Genomic DNA, 22,624 nt, shown 5'->3' on the forward strand with positions numbered 1-22,624 from the left:
TTTCAAACCTATTACAGCAATGTTTTGTCTACTCATATGAGGTATCATTTGGGATAATGTATCTATGTAAGTGTATGAACTTTTGAAAGAACACTTTACCTTTTAAATTTTCAGGGTATAATTTCTTTTGTTTGTAGCTTTCCCAGGCTACAGATTTCCTGTCTGGCATCTCTCTCTCGGTATTTAAAACTCCAGAGCCAACCTATTCTAAGTCCTTACTGAGCCTACCACTTACACAATAAATGGCACAAACACCAGCATATTCCCTAAAAAGGGCACCCCAGAGAATTCAGTCATCAAAAAACATCCAGCAAGGCAAAGGAACAAGGCCCTTCACATTAATTTAACAACCTACTATCCCCTGAAATCATTGTCAATACTAATCCATTTATCCAGCAACTAAACCAATGTATATGAGTTTCCTATGCAATAACACGCTGATTGAACCTTAGAATGTTTCAGGCAGGGCATATTTCTCAAATAAAAATCAGACCTTATTAAACCTCAATGGAAATTCCACATAACCACACAGCATCAAAAAGCCAGGAGCCTTTAAGAATTGGGTCTTAGTTTTAGTCAGAATTCAGTGATTCCTTTTCAATTGCTTCAGTTGCATCACTTTCAGAAGCATCGAGAACTGTCCTTTGAGAGCTAACCAGTAAAAAGAACATGGCCCTCCTTCTTACACCAGCACATAGTAGGGAGGCCTTTATACCCTGCTAAATGTAAAATATTTTAGAAAAACAAAACCAGGAAACAAACTGGGATTTGGTCAAGAGTTCACGCTAGCTGAATCACTGTGGTGTGGAAACCACCAGCTCTAAAGATGGAAAGTCCGGAGCCATTCATTCCCTCAAAGAAAGAAAAAAAAAGAAAAAGAAAAAAAAAAGGCATTAAAGACCCATTTGGCTTGCTGGTAAGCTCCCCCAACACCTCAAACACAGGAAAAGCTACCTATGGATAAGTGCCTTGACCTTTTTACCTTCTCCTCTCTCTCTGAACACAGCCAGCAATTTGACCTGCATCATAGTTTTTCATATTGGGCGCAGTGAGAATTGTTTAAATGTCACTCCGTGACTCAACGTGCAGAAATGCTGTAGGGTCATGGCACTGCTTCTTCCCTCCACATCCTGCACCTATTGCCCTCTTCTGCCTTTCCCCAGGAAAAAAAAAAATTAAAAAAAAAAAATTTACATACTTTACAGATTGAACATGGCCAGTTTCTAAGTGGAGAGTCGTTCAGACTTCTCTGGGTTGCCTTTTGTTATCTGAGAGCTTCCAAGGAAATATTGCTCAGAAGCAATTAAGGCCAACTGTTCTTGGACAAAGACATACAACAATTGGCGTATTTAGCGAGGCAACACAGTCATTTTGAAAGAGGCCTGGAAAATCCTAACATTGTTAAAATCTGTCTTCACAACTGCTGACAAGATCTAGTAAAGACTTTTGTGTTTTGCTCATGCATTTCATCATCTTTCATAAGCCAAAATCTTATTAGCAAATAATTTTTGCAAAGTTCAAAAGCCAAACTGTTGCATTGCAGCAAGGATAACAGTTCTTGACAAGAGCCTATTGTCCATACATTTTTTGCTTTCCTTGTTTTCAAAGTACTGGCCTACATCAACATGCTATACTTAGGTACTAAACACATTTGTCTCAGCTAATCATCATGTTATTTGACATAAACCTGCCACTAAAGCAAAGAATCCTATCAGCTTTCTGGTAACATTCAGACTCACCTGATGGCTGTATCTGCGGCAGCCTTTTTGGCTGGGCTGGACGGGACGCCTAAGAGACGCAGCAAGAAAGGAACAGAACTACGCTGCAGAACAAGAGGAGAGCCAGTCCAGCAGCTAAACATCCTAAATTCAGGAAACCCAAGATCGGTTCTGCAACATATTCCTTTCACAGACTTATCTACGTCATTTATTCTCTGTGTGCCTCCACTCCACAGAACAGGCTCTGTGAGAATAAATACAGTATGAAGTGGCATGCTGACAGGGAATGTGGAAATATCTATGATAACTCCCCATTATCAACCAGTCATTTTTAACACTCAAAAATAAATTATTCCAGAGAATGTTACAGTGGAAGTGACTCACAAAAGACTGAAGAATCAACCCTGTTTCCTGAACTGAATTCAGTTTTGTGAGCATTAAGTTTAAAAGTGTTCACTGACCATAGTGATTCCATTTGGAAAGCAGGCTTTGAAAATTCAAAGCAGTTTTCTACAAAGCAAAGCACCAGCTAGCAGCAATGTTATTTCATAGCACTGCTCACAATGACCAAGGAGGCATTTCGACACAGCAAAGCGTGTTCCAGCATGTCTTGAGAAAAAGATCTACAAAAACTGAGCATCAAAAACCTGGGACTCTTGTGCATTAGTTTTGCACGCTTCTTAAAGGAGCTGGTGTTACAAAGTGCTTCTAGCCCCATCAAAATTTCACAGGCAATATGTCAGGAGAGAATCCATCCCGAAATACTAAATCACAGTAACCTTAAGATAGGCACCAACTTTCACAAGGAGTTCTTTATCCTGAGAAGGCAGACACTACAAAGCTTTACCTAACTTCACTGTCACCGTGCATACATCTAAAAGGCATTTTTGTCCCTTCTAGAGTGAACTTATCACTGAATAATATTGTTTCATTGCACAAAACTATCCCATAATCCTCCTAAAATGTTTATTAAGGGGACTGCATCTTTTTTATTTTTTTAGACATACCTACACAGCCTTGCATCAATCACTCTCCCTTTCTCTTTCCTGGAGGGCTTGCCCTGCACTACAGCTCCTGGTGACCTCTTCAGGTGCTGTGCTCCTTTGGGCTCCAGCTGCCAGCATCTGTAACATGAGTTATTGCATGCTGAGTACTCCCTCCGCCCCGTCCCACGTCCCCACTCCCGCTCTAGAGTTTGGCAGGGTGCATCTACATTAGTGTTTGCATTTGGAGCAGCAGTGTGCTTTTGAGGCCAGTCCCTCAATATCCCCACTTACCACCGTGCTTTGCTGTGCATCGTGGATGTGTGCGGACTGGATTCCTTTCAAGTGAAACTCGGCCGGAAGAGGCCCCGCGGCAGCAGAGGCAAAGCCCACCAGCTACACACAGCACTATGTACAAGGGATGTCACGACAGCTACAGCTCTCCAGGTCCTCTCCTAGTTGCTGCTATACTTGCTTGTGGAGAAATCACCTTGGAGTATCAGACATTCATTTTCGTTCAGGGAAACTTAACAAACCCTTTCCACACTGCACAAGCACCCAAAACTCACATTCCTCCCCTACGATGCCCCAGAAAACACCTTGATGTCTGTCTTTTCAGATATTTACCCAACCAGCACCTCCAGTGGATCGTAACATTGGAACTGTTACCATTTTGGACTAGTCTTTGTTAAAATTGTCTGTCATCATTTAGGTCTTTGCTCACCTGCCGGTACTCTTGTCACTCACCTCTTCCCTTTCACCTGTTTCTACTCTTCCTTTCTTTCTTTTGGACACTCTTGGTCTGTTTTGATTTTAGTTACAAATAAAGCTCAAGCTCATCACTAACACCAAATTCATCTGAAATAACTCCTTTGTCTTCTGTGATTTCTTGGATTTTCTGTGACTGAATTTCTACACAGCTTCTACCAGCGCAATCTGGAACTTCATGCTATCTATAAAGAAATAACTTCCTCTTATTTCTCAGTTAGCTGCCGCATGGTCTTTTTCTCTGTGGGCCAACCCAGGACCCACAGAACTGAATGGAAGGACCTCAGCTGCCTGCAACAGGCAATCCCCTAAATGCACTCAATGAAGTAATTCAAGCAACTGATACTATTTATGTTAAATTTCATGACTATATGACATTCAGAGACAACCATGTGTGTTCTGTGTCTTTTGCAAATGCATTTTCCTATTATACAATCTGAAAAAATACTGGTTTTGTTCTAATGTAATTGTAAGAATCAAATTTATATACAAGACCTTTAGAAAACAGAGACCCACCTCTAAATGCAAAGAACAAACATTTGCATTACCTATTTATATTAAAATATGCAGAAATTTCCAAAGTATTCAGTCAACTTATAAATTTTTATAACTTCTTCAAATTGTTAACATTTTTTTAACACACAGCATTATTTCAGCTTTGTGGAAGGCTCAATAACAATCTTTCTGGTCTGGAAAAAAGGAAAGAACATTATAATAAAGAATGCAGAATAAATAAAAACAAAACAGTACAAGCCGTACATCCACACATACAAAGACAACTTTCATGGTGAGCTATAAGCAATTATAATAACACAATGTGCTGCATGTTGATTTCACCAGTGAAAAGAATTTCTCCAGTTATTGAAGACTTTCCTGGCAGAATTTCAGAAAAAAAAATTCTGACATTCTCCCAATCTGACTTCTGTGCAATGCAAGTCATGCACATTTTAAACACCGATGAATAATACTGTCTTTCTTCTGTGAACTGTTAACAGCTGTAGAAACTATTATAGCCTGCTTAAAATCATGTCTCTGTAGTCAATACTCTCCAGACACTTAGCAATACTAAAGCTATTCCTGGGGCTAAACTAGAATTGCTATGTGAGTACAAAGTTTGATTTATGTTGAAATGAAACAACAAACAACTGAACTTTCCTTTTTTAAATAGCCATTCATATAAACACAAGTTATCAGCTGCATAACTAGAAAGTGATGTACCAAATTTACAGAAATTAGACAAAGAAAGACCACCCACAGCTACCTTCAAGAAGAAAAGATTTGTCAGAGGGTGAAAGATTGCTGGTGAAGACACTTTGTACGGCCATGGCTGCCCTAATGTCATCATGGTGAGGTTGTGGTTTATGACAGTGATGTTTCATGAATCTAATTTTTCAAGTCTTCTGAAAGACATAAAACTGATTAGCAGCCCAGTACCATATCTTGGCGATGCTTATCATCAGCTGCTCTCAGTGGACTGCCTAATAAAATGGTCCAGATGCATCCAAGAGGAAGGCAAGGTCTCCGTGTGCTAATGTTATTCTTTTGCACCTCCAAGCACAGGTGGGAATGGGAGAAACTCTCAGTTGGGGTTCCTCTGACATTTTTCAAACGATGATTGGGAAGAGAAAGGAAAAGATGCAGGTGGAACAACAGCAAACCTTAAAATACATATAAAATTTCAGATACTTTCTAGGCATTCACATACGATGTGCTGAAAATACAATTTTGATTCCTCACTCCAACAAACTGCCATCAAAGTTCCTTTATTTTTTTTATACATATTCACCTTTCAAGAAATGAAAACACATAAGTAAATACTATCAGATTTGTGATCTCTGACAAAGATAACAATTAATTTGACAGGTAACAATAATAAAGCGAGGGTTAAGCTAACTTGAAGTAAGACACTCTTCCTCCAGAAGAGTACCATAAATTGATCAGGACGACTTTAACAGCCTCAAATTAATGCTCCAACTTCTTCTAGATTGTTTAAATCTTTAGCTGTTAAGTATCTAGAAAGGTGAAAGATAAGCTAATTGTTCAGCTCATTACTAGTTTTTCTTCTGTCAGTAAATTCCCTTTTTTAAAGCATCCCATTTGCACCTTCAAATCAGAGCTCTTCAGGGAAGTTTCAGCACGCAGCAGTGTTTCCCCATGTGTCACGGGTATGCCTCCACCTTTTCCTGCAGACACGCAACCACCAGAATAGCCTGCCTGCCCTTCAGCTGCCCTACGTTTCATCAAACACAACTCTCCACGCACGGTCCCAGTGCTTGGCTGGGGAAAACGCTACGGGGTGGTGCCTATGGCAAATTCAGTGTTGCTTTCCGAAAAGCTGCTGCTGTTAGTTCCACCAGCAAACCTTCGCTCTGGGGACAGTCTTTCATAAAAATGCACACGAGTGGTGCAGCTGCCCAAGGACAGGAACTCACTCTCACTAAAACCTGCATGGCCCAGCGCTGCTGTAATGGGACTGTGCAAGGATGAGGACTCCAGAGGCAAAACAAAGCTTGGAATTCCAAATGCAGACCTAAGACACAGCAGAATTGCTGTAATTCTCTCTACTTTGGGGTCAAATTTAAATTCTTGCACTGGGCTTGGGACTATTGTTATTCTGGGGAAAACTCCTTTTGAAGATCCCAGTTCGCATTTACACAGCGCTACCCCAGGCTGCTCGCAACCCCTCTGCTTTTCTTCCTCCCTGCTCACTCTCTCACTCCCTCTACTTTTCTTATTCCTTTTGTTCTCACGTGCCTCCTTTTCTTCTCTGGGCTTTGAGCATCATCCCATGCTGCCCTCGGGGCTAAGATCTCTCTCCCTGAGAGGGCTTTGGGTGTCGTAGCTCCATAAATCTGGGATAGCACTCAGATTCAATGGGAGTAAAGCTGACCCGTATCATTGGGTCTCTCTTGCCAAGTATCCTCTGTTCTTCCTCCCACCTCTTTGAACAATCTCATCCTGTCTTTATTTCGCACCTATACCTTCGCCCCCTTCTTCTCCTTAGCTGTTGGCCTACATTTCATACTTGCTAATTTTGCCGTACTTAGACTGAGAGCTCCCACAGGCAGAGTACGAAGTTGTTGAATTTTTCCTTCCTTTGTCTATAAAATGGTGTGGTATTTAAATGTTTCCCCATAACAATGGAAAGAGATGATCAGTTTACAACACTAAAGCATATGGAAGGAGAAGGTGTGCACATAAGGGGGAAGAGGACCTACTATTTTCCCTAATTTTAATAGGTACCTTAAAAACAGCTTGCTTTTTTTTTTTTCCAAAAACACTGACCATATACAATGCAAAAAGATATTATTTAGAAAAAAAGCATTAAAAAGGCACCAAGGTAACTAGTAGCCATTGTATCCTTTGGTCTGGGAATTTCGGCTGGGCTCTGATTCTTCATTCAGCACAGTCACAAGGCAGCGCTGCAATTACAGTCCTCCAGGGACTGCAAATGAAAAAAAGTTATGTTCGATCAACCGATTTCCAAGGTCACATATTTGAGATCGGGGCAGCAGGGAACCAAACAGCCTTCCAAAACTTACAAAATAAGTACAAATCACGCAACTGGGAAATTCTCACAGGTATTCTCTTAACACCAACTTGATTTGTTAAAGTCAATGGTCAGTAGTTTCATTGAACAGAGTAAGAAAAATCAGGCTGTGGGTGACAAAGGCAGATAATTTACAATGGGAGGCTGACAGTGGACCACATGGAAAATGAAGTGCCTTGCACTGCAGACCAGCTTTGAGAGATGGTGAAGCAATGGCTATTTTGAGAATCCCTATTAGGCACAAACCAGCATCCTGCTACGGAGTGCTAATAACATACATGAAACGCACTAACGGCTGTAACATGGGCAGAAAAAGCCAAATAACCTTTCAATATCAAAAAAAAAAAAACCAACCCCAAACAGATTTAAAGCGATTCCATCCATCACAAAAGGGAAATGAAACAGGAAAATCTCCAGCATGTAGGTGCACCATAAATGTGAGACCAGAACTTCCCAGCAACAGGGTCAGGAAGATCTGATCCTTGACACTAATTCTGGAATGAGAAATCTTTCAGACAGGTTACCTCCTTACCTACCTACGTGCAGAAAAGTCATTGATAACTGAAAAACTCTTAAGCAATCTCCTCTGCTGCTTTTCCATTAGAGTAATTACACATCAGCTGCTCAGAACTGAATGGTATCTGGTATCATTATCCTAACACATGGAACTATCCATCCAGACATCTACACGGCGCCTCTCATAGTGGGGAGGGACTATGAATACGAGCACACGGGGCAAACAATACCATTAACACTTCCCATTTTGGCTGGTATCACTGCGTTAGTGCGGTCCACAGGCAGGTGCTGTCATTTCTGACAAGCCTGTCGGGTAACAGTGACAGGAATCTGTCAGATGCTGCCCACACGCAGGCCATGTCCCGCATGGCACGCCGGCCTCCTCCAAAGAAGTTTCATTTTAAAATTCTACTAAACGTGTTACAAATACCAGCTGGCAACACACAGCATATCACAGAGAAAGGGAAAGGCGTTAACGGTCAAGACAAAACAATAGGGAAATACCCTCCAAGGGCAGCAGCGGGCTTGCCGGAGCACATGCTGTGCTTGGTCGGAGAAACGGGCTGGATCTTTGTGACGGAGGGACGCTTAGTCCATCAAACAAGGCAATGGGCAAAAACGCCTCTGCACTTTGCATGCAATTCCCTGACCCTTTGGTTGCCCGAAGATTGCCAGTGCTGTCATAAAGACAATTTTAAAGCAGCCCCAGGCTTTGCCAAGAATAAACCACAAGTGCCTTTAGCTCACAAGATCATATTCATACCATGCACAACAACTTTTTCCCCAGGAAAAAGCCGTGTGCCAATGCATAAGATGGTGCACGTCAAAGACCTTTGACATTGCCTCGACACAAACACACAGCCTACTGGCTGTTCTTCCCTTGGACAAGGAAATTCCGAGGGACCTACTTACTCCTGCTTCCTGCCTTCTTCACACCACTTGAGGGGCAAAGCTGATGGGGATAAACAACCAGTTTGACTCCCTAGGCACGCAGTGAAACATCAGGCTCTCAACCAGCAGCAGAGCCTTTGCACACCTAGCCATAAGAGCTCAGAGAACTTCTGCTCCCGTGCAAGAGGTTATCAGACCCACAGCAGAGCTTTAAACTTTAAGCTAAGTTGTCGGTCTACCCACCAGAGACAAACACCTACGCAAGCAAGCTCTCCACTGCTGGAGAGGGAGGCTGTAAAAGCCAACTGGATAGGTGGCAATACCTTCAGCTACACAAATAGATTTGGGAGAGCTCTTCTGCAGCATGCTGGGAGCTCCGGTTCAGTACATTATGCAACAAGATAATTCCAGTATTGTCTCTTTAACAAAAAGTAAAAGGTCTCTGAAATGATGATTTTTGCTTTTGGAAATTATATTAAGACCAGTGCAGAAACTGGTAGCAAAGAAGTGATTCATGAACACCAACAAAGTGATTCACCAGCCTCTTGCTAGGAAGTGATATCATCACTTCACATCTCCATGAGAATGGCAGAAGAGAAGCATTGTTTCACAGGACAGGCAAGTGCTGCATTCTCCAAAAGAAAAGTATTAAATCTGCAGGTGTGTACGACAAACAAGAGGGGGCAAATTGTCAGTGCTCTGGGCAGAGAGTCAGGTGCCCAGCACGGTAACTATCAGATACTTGTAAGCACTACTGAAGAATACCAGAACATTTCCAGTCTGGTCTGGGATAATTTGTAAGCTCTGGGTATATTGTACAATTACCCTTCAGCCCAACCAGATTCTTCTCTACCCGATCCACCACTCCTCGCTCCATCCCTCCAGCCACAAACTGTAAAATCCCTTCTTGCTCCCTGCTCAGCAGCCGTATAGTGAGCGTGCTCTTGCATTCTTTTACCTCAGTCCCACACTCTCTCCGACCCACAAAATTTCCTCCACTCTCAGTCTTGCCAGAGATCTATATGCCTGAAGTGTAGACCTGCTCCACCACTTTGCTACCCGTGTGCTTCCCATGTGCTGCTGCTCGTCCAGCCAGCCTAGAGAACCCCACAGCTCTTCCGACTCCCATGCTACACTGATTCTCACCTTTTGGCTCACACTAAGGAGAAGCTGAATGCAGTATGGAGCCACTGGGGAGGCAGAAAGTGAGGGAGTTTTAGGTTTCAGCATGCCACATGTCATCTTCAAGGGTGACATGCTGGATAACAGGGGTTTTTTGAGTTCCTAGAACCGTACCTCGTGTTGGACATGACCATGCTCTCTGCAGTTATTCTGGGCAGTATCAGCCTGTCAGCACCTCAAAGCCCCAAGTGTGCTGCACTCTGCCATGCCTTGTCGTTAATGATCTGCCCCTTGCAAACAGGCAGCAGCAGGCTTGCAGCTATATAACTACCGAACTGACAATGACAAGCTGACATCGCCCAGATTAAGAGGATTTTCTTTCTGTCAGCCTTATTCCTTCTCCTCAGCCTGCCCTGTGCGCCAAGAGGTCAAAGTACTACCCCTCCAGTTCACCTGATAGTGATGCTTCTCCCTCACGTACAACTCCCCTCTCAAAAAAACTACTCTTATATCACCTAACATCAGCAGCCCTAAGCATCTGAAAGACAATAAAACCAGCGCTGCTTTCCTCCCCAGCCTGTTGCCCAGCTGCGCTTGAGACGAGGGACATGTTGAATCGAGGGAACTGCCAGAGAAGAGTGGCGAATTTTTGAATTGCTTGATTTCTCCAAAACTCCTTTAACTCTCTACAGGAAGGCTGGTGGGCCTGCTGCTATGGGGATCTGCTGTCCCACAGCACACCAGAGGCTACTGTCAAATCAAGGCTTTAGGAAAAATCAGAGCAACAGGGAAGCCCAAGCGGCACTGGAGAAGTCATCTGCGAGGAAGAAGAAGTCCCATGCCATGTAACATGAAAGCAAGTTGTATTTATTCTGCTATCACTCCTAAACCCCCAGGGACTGGCCTTTTAATGCAACTCATATTCTCCAATCTAGTGACCTCGGTTCCCTGGAGACCAGTGCTGTAGGCGCACAGCCAGGGCTTAGAGCTGAGCAGCTCTGGGATTTCTGATGGATCTAGTCGTACCTGGTGCCAACCAGAGAAACACAGGACCCCTCATGCCATCCATCTGCTTCACTGGGTTCACCTAGACGCGGAGTGGAAGGAAAGCTGCTCTCTCTATTCCAGCAGTGCCCGCTGGCTCAGGCGCAGAGACAGCTCCTCCTGTCCCAGAGAGCTGCATCTGAAAGGACAAACAGTCAAAGGGAGGAGATGCACACAAACAGGGAACATGATTGCTCTGTAGGGCACAAGAGGGATTCAATCTTGGTATGGTTTCAGTGTTTCTGTATATTAGACAAGATCATAGGGGAACTCAATCAGCAACAGAAAATGGAAATGCCCCTTCCTCTGGTCAAACACACAAAAAAAGCACTGGGCCTGATTTTCCACTGGTGACACTTATTTAACATCCATGTAACCCAAACAATTTTCACAGTTATTCCTCATGTACTTAAATAAGAAAAAAAATACAATTTTTCATTCGGCTTATGGAAAAAGATACTGGTTTTGGAGTAAACCAGCGTAAGTAACCTGTTAGCAAGCATTTTAGAGAACGTTTCACTTTGGTGAACGTATTCCCTCAAGTTATTTCTACGATCTAGATGACCAGCAACTGTTGTACTCATCTCTTTAAAAATTATCATCAGTTACTGAGTTCTGCGTTACAGTGTTTCCATCCAAAGACCCTCCTTGTTGTGCATACACGCCACTTCGTTAAAGTGATGGAGGCATACTTCAGACAGAGCAGAGTGGAACAGATCACAGATACCCGTTTTGTCTCAATTACCCAGAAAAGTGAATGGTTCAGTTCTTCTGTGTAATATAAAACCTCATGTACCACAGGAACAGAAGCTTAAAGGCCACATAGTACTTTCACTTTGTGTGTGCATCTTCCAGTGATGTCAACTGGATGCGAGCTTCTGATTCTCAGCCAGAACAACTTTTGCCAGGAAGTATTTTCAGACATACCCCATCAGCTCTGGGCTCGCACTTGTGTCCCAACAAAACTGGACGTCTCTCCACACCATCCACGCTTGTACTGTCACTTTTACATGACAGAGGGGAAAAAAAAAATGGAAAAAGAAGAAAAAGAAGAGCTTGCATAAATAAAGTTTACTTTGTCAAAATCTGGAAGCTTTTTGAAAGGTAAAAGCATTTTTAAATCTTGGCCTCAGAAAAAACATTCTCTGTTTTCAGGAGTTTGAATGACCATGTTTCTAGCCATAAGGACAGCTAATCACTTGTGGTGAGATTACCGCAGTTTAAGAATTTAACAACATGAAGATGGCTTATGCCAACAGGTATCATTTCACCACAGGGTGTGAGAGCAGAGTTCCTGAAGTTCAGCTGGTTCCTGAAGCCGAGGAGTGACAGCGTGTTAAGCTACGGCAACGTGATTGCTTGTAATTCTCTCTTTTATATTCTAAGAGCTAAACTATCCTTGTTCTGAGGCATGGGCCAAAATATTGCAAGAAATGCAGGGCACAGAGCAGAAGAAAGGTTATTTTCAACTTGGTAGGCTTCCCACAAAGTTTTCAGATTCTGCACATAGATTTAACCAATTTTATCATTTCAGTTACATCAGAACATCTTTATATCAAAACAACCAACTTCTTGTTACCAAACCCTTTTCTAAAATTCTAGTTATATGCCACCCCCTTGAAGTAAAATAGCTCAGATTCACACATAAAGATTGAGATGAGATAATGGAAATAAAAGATAGCGAATCGACTGGTTTTGTACATAAAATAAGCGTCTGTAATCACAAAGCAGCAGCCAATGCACTGACTCTGCCTGGAGTGACATTACAGACTGGCCCCTTGGATCCCAGGACTTGAAATCACCTTTGCTCTCTCTGTCACAGGTCAAGCACAGCTCAGCCAAGCCAGGAGATGCGTGCCAAACAGTTTGTGTTTCCAACAATTAAATATTGAATTCGCCTTTTATAAGTCACTTAGGAGTCACACTTGCACAATTATTTTCATACACAGCTACTTTATTTCAGCTCCAAAGACAAAAAGCTATTAACAGTTGGCCAGATTCTGCTCTCATTTGCCCGAGTGCAAAACCACGTCATTTCCACTAAGGTCAGTGGAGCCCGAGTTTCGTACCACACGTGGGAGAGCAGAACCCCTTTTCCACCAAGGCAACTCACACTGCCAGGGAATTGCTGTGCCTGCTGGCCCAGAGGTTTCCGTTCTGCCACCTTTGCTCACCATCCTTCCTGCTCCTCTGCAGTCCCACCATATCCCTTGCGGGCCTTTATTTTAAATGCACCTTGTTGCACAGGCTGACCAGAGCAGGTTACTTATTCCCCTTAATTCGTTGGATTTACAAGAAGCATGCCAGCTGAGTAACACTGAACAAAAGACAAAATTGTTTCTACAGTGTATTTGCACACAATAAAATGAACCAATCAAGCAAACAAACGATACACAACATGCCCTATTATTAACTGAAACCAGAAGAAACTCTCTTCAGTACTTCCAGTGCTTATAAATGCATGCTTATGTTCAAGTAACCTAGAGCTTCCAGCAATTACTTAGTCCTTAAAGCTTTGAGCCATGTTTTCTCCACAGCGTTTACTCCCTGGGGCTCACAGAAGGTAACAGATAACTGGTCTCCTACCCTGTTTTCAGAGCCCTCCGCATTGAGGGCAGATTTTGCCCATTCTCCCTGATGGACCGATCATCTGTTTAACTTCTCCTGGTCTCTCTTCACTTGCTCTACGTGTCACAGCCACTGCCACACTCCCAGGCATGGTGCCATTCCCAGTGCCAGACCTGGGCAGTGAGAGACATGCAGCTAGGTGCCAGGGGACACCAGGAACTGTGGCACCGGGAAGCAAGAACTCTGCTGCCAGTCAGGAGGCAACTACAAGCACAGGAGCATGCACAGCAACAGTCTCAGAAAACAGAAACCTTAATCCCACTGATCCCTGCATACCCACGTCAACTGTGTTAGGAGTTACTGTTCCGCTCTTCTACAGATACAGCATTTAGAAGTTCATAACCATTTCTTAGCGCCTTTCTTTCTTTCTGGTAACGTAATAAAGCAATTCCCAGTTATAAAAACTGTGAGGTATGTCCCAAGGTACTGCACTCGGTACCTAACACACAGAGAGCGCTGGCCAAACAAGCTCTTGTTCCTCCCAGCAGGCTGTCTGACCCCAGACGGGACCGACACGCCATCCCGCACAGCAGCATCCCGCAGGATTGTGTGTCCTTCTGCCACCTTGCACCACCACATCAACAGCCACATAGCCCAAGAGGCAAACTCCCCCAAACAACTCCCCCTGCATAAAAAGAAAAGTAATTTATTACACAAATACGAGGCATGGTGAATCACTCCAGCTTGACTACTGACCCAAAACAAAAAAAAACAGTGCTAGTTTCAAGGGTCCTCTTCTTCCACCCTTCCACTGAATAATTTAATTGAGGGGAAAAACTTGACATGTCACAGCACAGTGTTTCTGATGCTAATTCATGTATCTTTTTTTTCCCCCATTGGAATTCACGGAAGCAGAAGATTGTCACATTTTTCAAGTGGGAGATGCTAAGAACAGGGTTTCAGCTCTCGGGTAAACCTAGAAAACAAGGCAAGGGGCCAGCTCCTCTGTGCGCGAACCCCCAGCGGTTCAACTGAAGTGTGCGTGGATGAGGTGAGAACCAAGAAGAGAATTGGATAATCCCATTCCAACTGTGTGCAGCCAGATTTGTAAAGAGAGAAACTGGCCACTATTTTTGAAGTGGAGTATTACCATCTCAGTAGAGTGGCAGTATGACTCTATGCATTCAACATATTAATTCTTAGACAAAACCAGGGTAAAAGCACATCAAATTTCCAGAACAGCTCTTAAATCCTTGGAAAGGGCAACTGTAAGGCCGCTCGGGCAACCTTGCTTGTACCTTTGTGTATAAGGAATCAGTGGCTGGACACTGTAACATATTACTTCCCTATAATGCAGTCTACCATCAGCTTCAGATCCTCCCATTCTGCCTCAAATAGCCATATGCTGACACGACATATATATGGTTTACATGTATGCTTTATTTAGCACAAAACAAGGCACAGCACTGCATTTAGCATTCAGTTTTAACATTGCATATACACATACAAACATAGATGCAGATAACCTTGAGAAATCAGGTATGCGTGTGAAAGGTTTTTTTAATACTCTCCCAAATATTTCTCACCATTACTGGAATCCATTATGGAGTCCCTCTAGTAGCATCAATAAAAGTCAAAAAGGTCACATGAATGAGGCCCTTGCTCGCCCTTCACACCAGGAAGAACTCGCCCCAACGCCCTATAATAAGGATAAACTTTTAGCTTTAACTCAAAAGTCACAAGGACTACAGCCTATCACAGGAAGGCAGCAGAAGAGATCAAGAGCATCCCCAGAGACCTTGCCAGGTGAAAAAAAGTATAGTGCATAAAGTTACTCAGCAGTTTTGTGGACTTACGGTTCTGTTGGTATCCTCATGCAGTGTAATAAATTGAAGTGCATACATATGAATACAAATACAGTTACAACCCTGCCATAAGTTCCATGTGAACAGCTCTCTGTAAGCAATGTCAGCTCCTCCTATGTGCAAGGCCTTGCCTATACAGGGCTCTCTGCAGAATTAGGACTGTAAACTATGTACATAAATGCTGGTAAAGCCTGTTTACATAATATGTAAATAGATAAAGAAAAGTACATTCACACCAACTACTGAGGAAAGAAAACAAATCATTTTTCTACTGCTAAAAGTACTGAATCACTTACCATCTGGTTTGGGAGAAAAAAAAGACACAGTCCAATTCAGCTACAAAGAAAATCCTGTCTAAAAAAAGTAATCACATGCTAGATCCCCTTAAGTTCAATTTCCAATCATTTTAACATGGAGACATGGAGAGTTTTGTTTTCCTAGAGGGAAAAAAGAACCCAAACAGTAAGAAGGATATGTGTCTTGTTAGGCTCTGATCCTGCAAGCTCTAAATTCTGAGCTACAGGGAATAGTGGAAGCTATTTTTTAGAAAAAGCTGAGTCTCTGCATCAGTTTCTGCTGGAATGCATCCTAATTTTCCAAGAAAAATCTGCCATGTTTTTGCTACCATGCTGTGAAATACAAAAGTAAAATCTAGATACTAAATATCTGAACTAATTTCCCTTTGTACCTCAGTAACATTTAGGTTTTTTCCTCAGTCATCTGAAGATATACCTATGCATAATGTAGCATAGTGCAGAAGTGGTATGTTACTGCCAAATATATTATTTTAACTGAAAAAGAGCATGTGGTCATGTAAATACTCTGAGTACTAGAGCACAAACAGTGATGGTCACGTTTATAGCTCTGGGCAAGCATTTGCCATTTTCAGACTTGCAACTTTTCACTTTGTCCTCCAACACAGCATTAAAACTACTTTCTTCATTTTTAAAGAAACTAAAATTTTTGTGTCATCATTTCCATCCACACTTCAAAACCTTGCCTACACACAGCACTCATTTTCCAAATGCCTTTGTATGTTCCCTTTAACAGCTGTTTAGCCTCCAACCGTACATCATGGAACCAAACTGCCCTGTTCCCTCCTTGCCTCATTCCCTGCACGTTCAAATACCAACTCACCTCTGTGTGCTGCTTCGCTGGAACATCCCCCTGACCTCTTTCGCTGACGTTTTATCCACATTGGCATCTCTTCCTTCCTTCTCTTTTTTCCTCGACATTTCCCTCTACTAACTAATTGTCAACATTTTCTAATTGATTTTCTTCTATTTTAATACTTTCATCTTGGAAGTAGTCAAATCCTGGTTGATAACCACGACTCAGAGAGAGATCAACACTGCTGCGTGGGTGGCTGTAACTGTCCTGTGGGACCTGGCCTTTTTCTTCTGCTTCCCTCAGTCCACCTGCGTTGTTCAAACGCTTGCATAAAACTTCCTTCCTCCTCCCGGAGGCCTCAAGTTTCATACGGACCCTCTACCTATGGGACAAAGAAGGATTTTACCAAATTTACTGATTAACCTAAACACTACAAACACCTGAAAATAGTGAAAGAAATTTCCCTGTCCTTTTACCCAGTAAAATTATGGGGTTTTACCAGTATTTACTGGGTAAAATTACCCAGTAAATTTTACGGTTTATCTCTTTTTCTGCTGAACACTAAGTCTTTCCACAAAAAAAATGTATCTGTTATTTATTCAAAGTAGAAAAATGTTCCTTAGCTATTCCTTAAAAATTATTTATTCTTTCCTTCTTAATTTTAGCACTATCAATTTACCCTGTATAGAACTCCACTGGGATAAATTTGATCCCAAATTGTTAAGAAATGAAAAAAGTTCTCTCTCTTGCTGAAAAGAGATTCTTACTGTGTTACATGTATAACCAAAGGCAATCAAGTTACTACGGCTTCAGGTGTTACTGCTTATCGCCTGTGTCATGACCATGCCCAGTATTCACTTGCGATTGTGAAGAAAGACTTAGCTTAAAGATAGTCTGTGCTAAAGCATTTCTGGCAGTGAGCACTGGCTATGAGTGAGCGCCAAGCAGGTTACAGTGACTCAGCAGCACAGCAGTAACTCCTGAAGCCACAGAAATAGGATTACTTTAGACCTTGCTAGTGAGGTTGCCTAAAAGTCAGTGTGTGATCACTACTTAGCATAGGACAAGCAGTGGTAGACCCACACCTTGCACCCTCTGGGACCCCAGTTAGTAAACAGTATACTTCCAGCTCTTGGGCTCCAACAGAGCAGGATCACACCCCACCCTAGCACAAAAGTGCTTATATACTGCACCTATCTCAAAGCCGGCAAAAGTAAATACGGCACTGCAGTCGGTGGTAATGCACCGAGAGAGAAACATAAGGCTTTCCCTACCATGGAGCAGCTTTTCTCATCACTGCCCAATGACGAGGACTCTGCAGAGCCTCTGTACACTAAGTGGGCCTTTCCCCTGGGCCACATCAACAAAACTTTCTCTTGCCATTTAAAAGCCAGCTGCGAAGGGGAGGGCTGAAGGCCAAGGGAGCTGCTTCCAAACAGAGGTGACCTTGCAAGCTTTCTCCCACCCTCCGTTCTCCCACTGAGCGACCAAACGGGACCCTCGGGATTCTCTGAAAAAGTAACAGAAAGAGGAAAAAAAACCCAAGTGGAGTTCAGCACTGATGTAATAGAGGCTGGAGGGGCCTTATGGATCTAGCAGACAGTGACAGAATTCAAAGGACCTACACAGAAGTGGTTTCAAAAATGGTGGAGAGGGCCACACCCTAAGCCCAAGAAATTACAACAGCAGGAGGGACTCTGGGTGCTCCACTCCACGGCTGGCCAGGGCCTTCCAGGCAGGAGGCAGACCCCTCATGCTAATAAAGCATCAGGACGACACCCAAGTGTGCCTTCCATTCTGCACCAACTATCCCGGGAAACAGATGTCAACTTTCCCAACAGGTAGCATCAAGCTTGTAAGTTAACAGTAACTTCTATCAATAAAATGATAAATGACTTCTATGCATTTCGCTGCTTCTGAATGCACTTAAGTAAAACATCAGATTATTTTAATACAACCAGAGATAAAGATACTCAGGGAAGAAATAACAAGTAAACATACCACATCTTTAACTGTGCCTTTTCTGCTGTCAGTTAAAAGACTAAATGTGATGGACCCAATTACAGTGTTCTGTACATTGTAAGATTAACCAGTTTAATCAATGATTCCCATTTATTTCTAATTACCTTCTTCATAACATAGTATCCATATGCATTCATATTCATTGATATTTTATTTTGAAAGTTATGCCAATAATAAGAAAGAGTGACAATACAGCTTTTTGTGGACTCAGAATTACACTTGCAAATTGAGCTGTGAGATTCTTTCATCTCAGTAATTATAAAAAAAAAAAAAAAAAAATAATCTTTTTTTACCTTCCTGCCTGTATCTGAGCACTCAGGGTTCTGGACATTTCAACAATATTCTTGAATGTATTTCTAAATTTTAGACATAAAGGTCATATTTTTCCCAGATTATATAATGACATTACCTTTAGAAAACGTTAAAAACTTAGAAAAGTCAAGCAGTAACTCCCTCCACAGTCATTAGGGGATTTCTCCCTCTCACTCTCTCTCTTTTTTGTCACCATTGCATACAACTGGCGAAAGTATCAGGCAGCTCCCAGCTGCAGTGGCTAAGGGTGACACCACACAAGTGGCCCTGGCCAGAGATGCCTTCCTGCAAGCTACACGCCAAGAAGGGAGGGCAGTTTCTAACCACACTGGTAAACGCTGTCTTCCTCACAGCCAGGATCAGCCCTAGACAGTCAAAGAGTTCAGAAGGAATAAGGCCATGACTAACCCACAGCACCCACCACCACAGTCTAAGCTGGGCAGCGTCAGAGACATCAGCAGGGATCTGATTTGCACCAGTGGAAAGCATGAAATCAGCGGAGCTAAACTCAGAAGATGAGAATGCGTCTCGTTATCTCTGCAAATTCATGCACAGGGAGTTGCATGCTGCACAGCCTTCCCTGTTCTGAGTCACTCCAACTCCCGCTCTAGGCTGTTCAGTAGCAACCTGTCAATAAAATTCATTAATGATGGGCTTTATATAGAAATAGTGCATTTAACTGAGAGGCTACAACAAATGAAGAGTGCAGCGAGGGGTGAATTACGTGGTTAATGGAATACAGGATATGTGTCAGTGAACAAGTGGTAAAGGTGGGTGGCAGTCTTAATGTTACATAGATCTCCTTGAAGTTTGGTATCTATATGAACCTAACTCCCCTTTTGATTTCAGTACAGTTCTAGCTAGCACTCCTCTGTATTTCTACCGATATATAAATTCCCTGATGAATAACTGATAACCAACTTTCTTTTACGTAAGGCATTATGGAGAGCCAGCAAACGTTACGGACATGTTGTTTGTCTTCTGTTTTTAGTCTTGTTCTCATCTGAATCATGTTTGGCTAGCGTTCATATCCATCTCCTTGATTAGTGGTAGCTATAAAATAAAAATTAATATATACTCTTACAGAACCAGTGGCAGGAACAGTGCAAAAATGCTGTTCTTTGACACAGATTCTTATTTTTTGTCCTATGTAAACACACATCTGCAGCCGTTGGCAACATTATAACGGAGCATGGTTTCTGTACTGCCCGTCCAAGTTCTACACCTTGTAAAATATTCTATCATCGTGACACAACATTTAGTTACAGCTAACAACTGACCTTCTAAGCGGGCGGCTGTCATTTTCTTCCATTCAAGACTGTTGTTTTACCTGATAGTTACAGGTGATTCTAACTTCTCAAACCAAATTAAGAGGATCTGCGAAGCAACCCCTAGAAGAAAGTGAAAATGAGCAAGGGATATTTCACAAACTTGGCGGGGGGAACATAACAGCAACAAAAAAGAGAGTAGCTGAAAAACCGTCAATCCCACAGGAGAGTTCAGGTAGAAAGGAGAGGAACCTAGAAATAGGGGGGTTGGATAGGAGGAAATAGCTGTAACTCTTCTCAACACATTCTCCTTCTGCATGTGGGGAAAAAAACAAACACAGCAGGAGACCAAAACCATAACCTGAACCTGACCTCACTCACACTGGTTGTATCATAAAACCACTGGGCTGAACTTTGGTCATTGCATCACCAACACAAAGCAATCTCAAAGCCCAGCCAAGCAATTACACCGTGATTTACTTTTTTCTTTTCTTCACGTCCACTTCAGATGGTACAGGCCAGTTAAGAATATGGCCTTTCAGAAGAAAAAACACATCAATTTAATTGTCAGTTGGCTGGACAGCTTGCTTTTCTTTTGAGGTTGTTTGTTGTTTGTTTTTGGGGTTTTTTTAATATTACTGCACTGAAAAATGTGGGTGTGATACAGCATTTAACTAGAACGTTAAGTGCGAAGGACATATTTTTGTCTGTATCTGCCAGAAATGGGAATCAATATACAGCAGTTAAAAACACTGAGGATCATTTGGTGATCAATTATGCAAAATATAAACCTTATCACCGACGTAACGTGGCACCAGGAATGTTCACATAAAGATGTTCTTAAAATCTTAATAAACATCCTTGTACACAGGACGTGTAATTCATGGTTTACAGAGCGATAAGCACTAAAGGGTCAAGTAACTCACCTAATATCACCCAGCAAGTCAAGATCAGGCTGAGACCAGAACTCAGGATCCTGGTTTTCCATGCTGATCTTTCTTACGACTGTACATTACTCCAAGTGCACAATGTCCTACCAAGCATTTCTGTTTCCACAAAATGGCTTATTTTTGTGCTGCATAGAAAAAGAACCAGTGTGTTCAAAAGTAAGCATTCTCGCAATCCCTTGCAAGCATAAAATGTAATTGCTGAGGCAGGACACAAATGGATAGCTTAAGCCAATAGAAGGATAATTTACCATTATCACTGATAACAATAATAGCCAGCCCATACCTCCATAATTAAATTGACTGTCCCTGCAGAAGGGGACTGAATAGAAGAGCACACTGAATGTGGAGCCCTCCAAATCCCTTGGCTTCTTACAAGATGCCAGTTGCCAATCAATACAGCAGTGGTGTGACTGTCAGTGCCCTCAGACGTTCACTCCAACACAGAAAGGCTCACGAGCCATTAAAGGCCCTATGCATCTGCCCCCTCATCCTAAGCATCCTGCCAGGCATAGAAATGCTCATCTGACCTTCACCCCATGCTCCCAACTCTGGCACTGGCGAGAGAAAGGACTGTAAACATTGGTGTGAACAGGAAATGAAGTGTTCAATGCTTTGCAGCTTCAGGTGGAACTCGAAAGCAGCAACTCGAAGGAACATCCTTCTCTGTGAAGAGGAAGCAATAATGCCGTGACCTAATTTGCACTCTGTGCACCAAATTTATTTATAGAAGGAGGGAAATAGGTTTGGGAAGAGAGACTCAACTCACCAATCTTTGTTTACAGCATCAGTATTTCTTCCTCTGCTGGGCCATCACATGCCCACAACATCTACATTTCTCATTCATGTACAGTATTCCTGATTCATGTACCATATGTAAGAATGCTATAAGGCCACATGTATCTTACTTAACGTGTATCTTAAAACTCGAGTTTGCTTTTAATCAAGAAAACACATTGTTTTACCTTAGTTTTAAGTCAAATTTTTAACTCAGTGGGCTGCAGCCACAGGAGTCCTATCTGATTATAATTCAGCTGTTTTTCAGAATCCTAACCAGCTGGGCCTAGACCGACCATGCTGAACACCCACTTAAATAACTGAACTCAAGGTGGTAGGAGCCCATATAGTTTTGTGATCAGAGGCTAACTTTGTTTAGCAAATCCCAGCACTAATTAGGTTAATTTCTGACTTCAAAGCCACAGTATTTTCTAGGCATGATCTGCTATGCGCAGTCATGTGTATTCAAAAGAAGGAAACAGGATCGTTGCCACGGATATATAAATGAAATAAAAGATTGCATGTAACGCCCTGGCAGAGTAAATGCTATGCCCTTTTCGTCCATCAGCCTGGAACAACCACAGACAGGCTTCCCTGGGCTGGAGCCCAACCAAGAGATTATCCATCCTTTCTGTCACACGTGGATTCTCCAAGGATCAGCCTCTGGAACTCCGTGTGCTCATTTGATGTTCATCTGTGGATAAAGATAACGAATTCAGATACACCAACATAAGGAGACCTGTCAAGGACAGTGCATGCCATACAGCAAGACCTCCATCCAACACCCCAATGGGAGAGGCGGTCTCAGAAAATAAGGTGAAATCTGATAAATTTGACAGAGGAGTTCAGCTGTAACAAGTATTAGTGATCAAAAATAAACATTTATGTAATCCATTACATGTCCATGAGGCTGTACTTGCGCCACCATCCTCAGTTTTACATGGCTAACCCACAAACCAAGTAAAAAGTCCCTCCTGCGCCTTCTCCTCACCCCCCACAGAAAACAGGGGAACCTTGTTTATGACCATGGCCTCCCCGTCCCGACGGGCAGGGCACTGCCCAGATCCCCGGCCGGCCCAGACCCCTACCCGCAAGGACAGGGACCGGGGCCGGGGCCCCGCCGCCGCCGCCATCCCTCAGCGCCCACCGCGGGAGGCCGGGGC

General features: G+C 42.7%; 1 long non-coding RNA gene across 20 annotated transcripts in view; it reads right to left on the bottom strand.

The window, feature by feature from the left end:
- The window catches only part of LOC134517972 (uncharacterized), a 132,512-nt gene that overhangs the window by 109,647 nt on the left and 241 nt on the right, over positions 1 to 22,624 (bottom strand). For 13 of the 20 annotated variants that reach the window (XR_010071783.1, XR_010071800.1, XR_010071798.1 and 10 more), the window contains exons 2-6: positions 20,664 to 22,155; positions 15,322 to 19,860; positions 13,660 to 13,845; positions 11,520 to 11,595; positions 10,575 to 10,731 (exon numbers count right to left, since the gene is read on the bottom strand). This is a non-coding gene — a long non-coding RNA (uncharacterized LOC134517972). The remainder of the gene's footprint in view (positions 1 to 10,574; positions 10,732 to 11,519; positions 11,596 to 13,659; positions 13,846 to 15,321; positions 19,861 to 20,663; positions 22,156 to 22,624) is intronic. The other 7 variants (XR_010071788.1, XR_010071793.1, XR_010071789.1 and 4 more) reach the window with 7 other exon arrangements.

Source organism: Chroicocephalus ridibundus, chromosome 6, assembly GCF_963924245.1.
Source record: "Chroicocephalus ridibundus chromosome 6, bChrRid1.1, whole genome shotgun sequence".
NCBI classification, from domain to species: Eukaryota; Metazoa; Chordata; class Aves; order Charadriiformes; family Laridae; genus Chroicocephalus; species Chroicocephalus ridibundus.